Genomic DNA, 9,794 nt, shown 5'->3' on the forward strand with positions numbered 1-9,794 from the left:
AGTAACGTGCAGTATGTAATCAGATTACTTTTTTGATGTAGCGAGTAAAGTAACGCATTACAAGTAACGTGCATTATGTAATCAGATTACTTTTCTGATGTAGCGAGTAAAGTAACGCATTACAAGTAACGTGCATTATGTAATCAGATTACTTTTCTAATGTTATGAGTAAAGTAACGCATTACAAGTAACGTGTATTATGTAATCAGATTACTTTTCTAATGTAACGAGTAAAGTAACTCATTACAAGTAAAGTGCATTATGTAATCAGATTACTTTTCTAATGTAACGAGTAAAGTAACGCATTACAAGTAACGTGCATTATGTAATCAGATTACTTTTTTGATCTTACGAGTAAAGTAACTCATTACAAGTAACGTGCATTATGTAAACATATTACTTTTTTGATCTTACGAGTAAAGTAACGCATTACAAGTAACGTGCATTATGTAATCAGATTACTTTTCTAATGTAACGAGTAAAGTAACGCATTACAAGTAACGTGCATTATGTAATCAGATTACTTTTCTAATGTAACAAGTAAAGTAACGCATTACAAGTAACGTGCATTATGTAATCAGATTACTTTTCTAATGTAACGAGTAAAGTAACGCATTACAAGTAACGTGCATTATGTAATCAGATTACTTTTCTAATGTAACAAGTAAAGTAACGCATTACAAGTAACGTGCATTATGTAATCAGATTACTTTTCTAATGTAACGAGTAAAGTAACGCATTACAAGTAACGTGCATTATGTAATCAGATTACTTTTCTAATGTAACGAGTAAAGTAACGCATTACAAGTAACGTGCATTATGTAATCAGATTACTTTTCTAATGTAACGAGTATAGTAACTCATTACAAGTAACGTGCATTATGTAATCAGATTACTTTTTTAATTTAACGAGTAAAGTAACGCATTACAAGTAACGTGCATTATGTAATCAGATTACTTTTCTAATGTAACGAGTAAAGTAACGCATTACAAGTAACGTGCATTATGTAATCAGATTACTTTTCTAATGTAACGAGTAAAGTAACGCATTACAAGTAACGTGCATTATGTAATCAGATTACTTTTCTAATGTAACTGTAGTGCCTCTATGCATGAAAGGGTCAATAATGTTCTTAAAACATTAGCAAAAAACGTTATTTATACATTGTTCATGGAACTGTTTTAAAAAAACGTTAAGTTGCACGTCCATCTAACGCTTTTTAAATGTTACTAGTTTCAGAACGTCCGGTCACTCAAAAGTAACATTCAGAAATGATGTTTTCATGGCTTAATTGTAATGTTCATAAAGCGTTCTTAGAACATATTTTTGTAACGCTATGAATAATGGTGATTTATTCCTCAAATCTGTCCAGCAAATGATTACATCACAAAGACAACATTTGTTTTGTTTTCCTCTAGAATAACATGCATTGATGAGCCGCTCATAACAAGGCCAGGAACATGAGTGGAGCCAGTGTTGTGCTGATTTCAGCAGTCGCACGAGGACATTACATGGCTCAATGACACCACATCTGCTCAAATGTCCCATTTGGCTTTACTGCCGCCCCACTAAACATGCTCTTCCTTTATCTATCGCTTCTCAGAGGCCAATATCTGCGCTTTCTCCATATCCATTCCCCATCTAAACCACCAGACAAAGACGGATCCTGCCTTGTGTACGGTGCATTATTATAGATTGCATTAGCAAAAGCCCAAAACAGATTCACAGCAGGTCTGTGTGAAATTCTTGCATTATGCCAGCAGATTATTCTCATCGCTCATCTCATGCATATTAATGATGTATATAGGCTTGCGAGATGGAGTCTCCGCGGAGTCCTTCGTTATATAATTAACCATAATTATATGTTTAAATTTCCCATTGCTCTGCCTGCGTCTTTAAGAGAAGAACACTTACTGTCACATGGCCTATTAATAATCTGCATGCATCTCATGAATCCTGGCGAGAACATTTTAGTGTGTCATATTTCAAACTCAAATGCATATTAGCATAAAAGAAAATGAAGCCTATTTTAGGATGATTACATTTTTTTGCATTATTTCCATGTCAATCAAACACATTTAACCCCGAATTCATTGTAATGCAAAACAATCATATCGTGGCATCACACACATATTTTCCAGTTTTAATAATTTAAACTGATTTGAATAAAGTTTAATAATAATGAGAATCTATAATTATGGGGGGAAAACCACAAAAATAAAATCCGGACACATATTAATGATAATTACATGTTTAATAGTCACAACAATTCCCAATTTAATCCCAAATTAGTTTTTGTGTGCAAAACAATAAAGTCTACTTTATAAATTGGAATATATTTATAGATGATGCTACTATATGCTATCTTTAATTTAAACTGATTTTAATAAACTAAGTTTAATTCAGTACAATTTTGATGCATTATATTAATGATAATTTGAATTATAATATAACATACAATAATATAATATAATATAACATAATATAACAAATATAATATAATTAATATAATATACAATAATATAATATAAAATACAGTAATATAATATAATATAATATATAATACAACATAATATAATATAAAATATAATAATATAATATAAAAGAATATAATATACAATACAATAATATAATATAATATATAATATAACATAATATAATATAAAATATAATAATATAATATAAAAGAATATAATATAAAATACAATAATATAATATAATGTAAGATAATATAATATAATATAATATAACATAATATAATATAAAATATAATAATATAATATAAAAGAATATAATATAAAATACAATAATATAATATAATATATAATATAATATAACATAATATAATATAATATAATATAAAATACAATAATATAATATAATATAATATAATTAATATAATATAATATAATATAATATAATATAATATAATATAATATAATATAACATAACATAATATAATATAATATAAAATACAATAATATAATATAATATAATATAATATAATATAATATAATATAATATAATATAATATAATATAATATAATATAATATAATATAATATAATTAATATAATTAATATAAAATAAGATAATATAATATAATATAATATAATATAACAATATAATTAATATAATATAATATAACAATATAATTAATATAATATAATATAATATAATATAATATAATATAATATAAGATAAGATAAGATAAGATAAGATAAGATAAGATAATATAATATAATATAATATAATATAATATAATATAATATAAGATAATATAATATAATATAATTAATATAATATAATATAATATATTATATTATATTATATTATATTATATTATATTATATTATATTATATTATATTATATTATATTATATTATAATATAATATAAAATAATATAATATAATATAATATAATATAATAATAATGTAATTAATATAATTAATATAATTAATATAATTAATATAATATAATATAATATAATATAATATAATATAATATAATATAATATAATATAATATAATATAATATAATAATGTAATTAATATAATATAATATAATATAATATAATATAATAATGTAATTAATATAATATAATATAATATAATATAATATAATATAATATAATATAATATAATATAATATAATATAATATAATATAATTAATATAATATAATTAATATAATATAATATAATATAATATAATATAATATAATATAATATAATATAATATAATATAATATAATATAATATAATATAAAATACAGTAATACTATAATATAAAATACAGTAATATAATATAATATAAAATACAATAATATAATATAATTTAAAATACAGAAATATAATATAAAATACAGTAATATATATAATATAATATAAAATGCAATAATATAATATAATATAAAATACAGTAATATAATATAATATAAAAGAATATACTATAATAAATATAAAAGAATATAATATAATATAAAATACAGTAATATAATATAAAATACAATAATATAATATAATATAAAATACAGTAATATAATATAATATAAAATACAGTAATATAATATAATATAAAATAATATAAAATAAAATACAGTAATATAATATAATATAAAATACAGTAATATAATATAATATAAAATACAATAATATAACATAATATAAAATAACATAAAATATAATTAGGGCTGTCAAAAGATTAATCGCATCCAAAATAAAAGTTTGTGTTTACATAATATATGTGTGTGTACTCTGTATAATTATTATTTATATATAAATACACACACATTCATGTATATATTTAAGAAATATTTGCATGTATATACTGTATATACATTTATATAATCTATAATATAAATAAATATAAATGTTTTATATATAAAAATAATATTTTTTTCTTAAATATATTCATGAATGTGTGTGTATTTATATATAAATAATAATTAACAGAGTACACACACATATACTATGTAAACACAAACTTTTATTTTGGATGCGATTAATCGCGATTAATCTTTTGACAGCCCTAATATATAATTAATGTATTATAATTCATCAAAACAGGTGTCCGTTTTATAAATGTTTTTATAATAATTATATTTGTCTTGATATTGTGTGGTGAAATATGTGTGTTTTTTCCCAGAGATTCTCCGGTCAGGAACGCACATCTGCAGACTCACCCTGAGCGCAGGTGCTGGACTCATAAAGCCCGGCTCAGTCTCCAGCCACCGCTTTGATGGACTGATGATGACATATCCTTCCCTTCAGAATGACCGCCCTCTATCTCTGTCAGCGGCTCCCGCTCGGAGGGACAGAGGCATTATGGGAAATCACCTCCATGGAGACGGATGGGCCTGGAGCTCCTCAGCGGACGCCATCATTCCCAATGATCAACCTGCGAAGAGATCCATAAAGAAGCCCAGACTACAGAAGCCATCGGGAGGAATATGCACAGAAAGTTTACAGGGCTAATAAATGATGAAATAAAGAAAGTTCTTCAGTGTGACAGAATGAGTAAGTTTGTGGCAACTCGCTCGTTTACGGCTAATTGATATTCTCAGGCGTTTAATGAACATCATTCATCATAATAACACACTAGCAGAGAGTTTCACCATCTCTTCATCTGAAAGGTCACACACTGCTGTGAAAGGTCACGCGGCCTCTCGTGTGTGTGTGAATCGCAGCAGCTGATTGGATGTGGCGGACGCTGAAGTGCAGATTCATCTGTGAGGCATTTATGAGGCATTTATGTGTATTAGCCGTTCCCTATGGGAGAGATGCAGCTGCAGACGCTTTTATATTTCCGGGTTTTTGATTCAGCATATGGTCCGATCCAGATTACGGCTTGTTATGGCCAAAAGGAAAACAAAAAATGTGAAATTTACAGTAAAAACGTTGTTGACAAAACTTAATAGCAACATTTTAGTTTTTACGGATTGAACAATGAAAACCCATTGAAATTATATAATGTTAAAGGGTTAGTTCACCCAAAAATGAAAATTCTGTCATTAATTACTCACCCTCATGTCGTTCGACACCCGTGAGACCTTAAAATTAAGGAATTTTAAGATATTTAAGATATTTTAGTGTAAATCTGATGCTCTGAAAGTCCTCCATTGGCTCAATGCACGGTTCACTCTCAAGACCATTAAAAGACACTAAAGACGTCGTTACAAAGTCCATCTCACTACAGTGGTTCTAAAATAACTTTATGAATCGGCGACAATAGTTTTTGTGCGCAAAAAAACCCTAAATAACGACTTATATAATGATGACGATTTCAAAACAAAGCATCATGAAGCTTCGAAGCGTTATGAATCACTGAGTCGATTCAGCGGTTTGAATCGCCAAATTTCAGCAGTTTGGCGGTTTGACACGCGATCTGAATCATCATTCGGCTAAGTGATTCAAAGTGCTAAAATCTGTTTTGTACCTTTATAATTCTCAGATAATCACCAAAAAACATGGTAAATAAAGACACAAGATCATCATATGTAAATACTAATATATATATTCATTTTTCTTTTAAAGAATTGCTACTTTTATTCATCAAGGACACATTAAATTGATCAAAAGTGACAGTAAAGACATTTATAATGTTACAAAAGATTCTATTTCAAATAAATGCTGTTCTTTTGAACCTTCGATTCATCAAATAACCTGAAAAATTAAATTTCACACTAATATGAACTGTTTTCAACACTGCTAATAATCATAAATGTTTGTTAAGCATCAGATCATCATATTAGAATGATTTCTGAAGGATCATGTGACACTGGATTAATGACACCTCTGCAGAAGATCAACGCCTATTTCATCATTTTCAACTTTGGCCCCGCCCACTGGAGTGTTAGTGAGATGACGAGGAGAGACGAACGGACTACAGATAACATCACCTTTCAGAGGATCCTAACGCTGGGAATGTGCTGATTTATCTTCATCAGTGTGAATGTCTCAGTCGAGCATTATTTATTTGTGTTCGCAACATTTCACTGTCTCACAGTGGCCAATCACAGCAGTGGGCATTTACACTGAAGTCTCACAGCGGCCAATCACAGCAGTGGGCGTTTACACTGAAGTCTCACAGTGGCCAATCACAGCAGTGGGCATTTACACTGAAGTCTCACAGCGGCCAATCACAGCAGTGGGCGTTTACACTGAAGTCTCACAGTGGCCAATCACAGGAGTGGGCGTTTACACTGTAGTCTCACAGCGGCCAATCACAGCAGTGGGCATTTACACTGAAGTCTCACAGTGGCCAATCACAGCAGTGGGCATTTACACTGAAGTCTCACAGCGGCCAATCACAGCAGTGGGCGTTTACACTGAAGTCTCACAGTGGCCAATCACAGGAGTGGGCGTTTACACTGTAGTCTCACAGCGGCCAATCACAGCAGTGGGCGTTTACACTGAAGTCTCACAGTGGCCAATCACAGCAGTGGGCATTTACACTGAAGTCTCACAGTGGCCAATCACAGCAGTGGGCATTTACACTGAAGTCTCACAGCGGCCAATCACAGCAGTGGGCGTTTACACTGAAGTCTCACAGTGGCCAATCACAGGAGTGGGCGTTTACACTGTAGTCTCACAGCGGCCAATCACAGCAGTGGGCGTTTACACTGAAGTCTCACAGCGGCCAATCACAGCAGTGGGCGTTTACACTGAAGTCTCACAGCGGCCAATCACAGCAGTGGGCGTTTACACTGAAGTCTCACAGCGGCCAATCACAGCAGTGGGCGTTTACACTGAAGTCTCACAGCGGCCAATCACAGCAGTGGGCGTTTACACTGAAGTCTCACAGCGGCCAATCACAGGAGTGGGCGTTTACACTGTAGTCTCACAGCGGCCAATCACAGCAGTGGGCGTTTACACTGAAGTCTCACAGCGGCCAATCACAGCAGTGGGCGTTTACACTGAAGTCTCACAGCGGCCAATCACAGCAGTGGGCGTTTACACTGAAGTCTCACAGTGGCCAATCACAGCAGTGGCCAATCACAGCAGTGGGCGTTTACACTGAAGTCTCACAGCGGCCAATCACAGCAGTGGGCGTTTACACTGAAGTCTCACAGTGGCCAATCACAGCAGTGGGCGTTTACACTGAAGTCTCACAGTGGCCAATCACAGCAGTGGGCGTTTACACTGAAGTCTCACAGTGGCCAATCACAGCAGTGGGCGTTTACACTGAAGTCTCACAGCGGCCAATCACAGCAGTGGGCGTTTACACTGAAGTCTCACAGTGGCCAATCACAGCAGTGGGCGTTTACACTGAAGTCTCACAGCGGCCAATTACAGTAGTGGCCAATCACAGCAGTGGCCAATCACAGGAGTGGGCGTTTACACTGAAGTCTCACAGCTGTCAATCACAGCAGTGGGCGTTTACACTGAAGTCTCACAGCGGCCAATCACATCAGCGGCCAATCACAGCAGTGGCCAATCACAGGAGTGGGCGTTTACACTGAAGTCTCACAGCTGTCAATCACAGCAGTGGGCGTTTACACTGAAGTCTCACAGTGGCCAATCACAGCAGTGGTCGTTTACACTGAAGTCTCACAGTGGCCAATCACAGCAGTGGCCAATCACAGCAGTGGCCAATCACAGCAGTGGGCGTTTACACTGAAGTCTCACAGTGGCCAATCACAGCAGTGGGCGTTTACACTGAAGTCTCACAGCGGCCAATCACAGCAGTGGTCGTTTACACTGAAGTCTCACAGTGGCCAATCACAGCAGTGGCCAATCACAGCAGTGGCCAATCACAGCAGTGGGCGTTTACACTGAAGTCTCACAGTGGCCAATCACAGCAGTGGCCAATCACAGCAGTGGCCAATCACAGCAGTGGGCGTTTACACTGAGTCTCACAGAAGACACGCCCCCTCAAACAGATCATTCAAATAAGAGGCTAAATTCAGGATAGGAAAAATGCGTTTTATTTCTAAATTATGCAAAAATTGATGCAAAAATCATACTAACATTATAAGTGCACCCCAGGAAACATTATAAAACAATGCAGTTCTTTAAATATATGCATCTGGCAAACACTTTCATCCAAAGTGACTTGTGCTGCATTCAAAGTACAAGAGACCCTGATCAGAACTGAAAATGTCAAATTTGGTGTTTCTGTTCACATTATACACCATAAACAGATCAGTCACAGAGAGTTTAACTAATATATCAGATTACAGACGTCAAATGTTCATAACTTAATGGGAACGTACTTAGAACATATGTTTGTTAGTAGGGGAATACCCTGAAATATTAACATTATAATTATAATAATATAAAGTATTGATCTATCCCAAAGTTCCATCTCTAATGCTAGCATAAGATCCATTTCCCTGTTTCATTTCTATCTATCTATGACTCTATTCCTGCCCTTCACTGAACGACACAGATATAGAGAAGAATGGGACGGTGTCATGAAGCTGAAATGGAGGAGATTAATCCTTCTTTTCCCCCTCCATCATCTTCCAGCCCTCCGTTTATCCCTTCATCCACTGCGAGCAGGTGAAAGTCGTGCCAAGGACAGGCGGCCGCTCAGCGGAGGTGAGAGATCGGAGGACGGCGCCGCTGAGATCCAGACCGTAATAACCGCTTGATCCCGTCGCTCGGAGAAAAACAAACAGCTGAATGATAGAGGGATGAAACGGTTGGATGGATAAAAAGGTTGATGTTGAATTACCCTGCTCTTTTCTCTGAGGGACCATGTGCTCTTCTGTAGAGACAGTGAAGACATGATGTGCATTTGCTCTAGAACAGACTGAAACCATCACTCATTTCATTTGGGAACTGAAAAACTGTTTACAAAAAGAAGATTGTTGTTCATTTTGTAGAAGCTGATGTGATGAGGTGTTAATATTTGATTTAATTATTATTTTTGCTTGTTATTATAATCATAAAGACAAATTGAATGAAAACATGCCTGTTTGAACTGTTTAAAATAGTTTGAAACAAAAGGCTCTACAAGTAGAAAAAGCTCAATCTACAGTGAAAACAATTGATGCAGGATTTACTCTGAACATTTTCACAAATTGCTAGTAAATGTCACAAATAATTACAAAGAAATGGCAAGTAACACATTCAATTAAACATGAAATTTAAGTCAAAAATAGTATTTTCTGGTAAAATGTACTCCAATATTTTTGTATCTATTTACAACTTCAAAATATATATTCTTTTCAGTGTTTTACAATAGCTTAATATGTTAAATATTTTTTCTGCATTTTTATAATTTTTCCCATTTTTTACCCGACATGTTTAGTAATATGAACTAACTAACCAACCAACCAACTAACTA

This window comes from Gobio gobio, assembly GCF_949357685.1.
Source record: "Gobio gobio genome assembly, chromosome: 6".
In the NCBI taxonomy this organism is placed as follows: Eukaryota; Metazoa; Chordata; class Actinopteri; order Cypriniformes; family Gobionidae; genus Gobio; species Gobio gobio.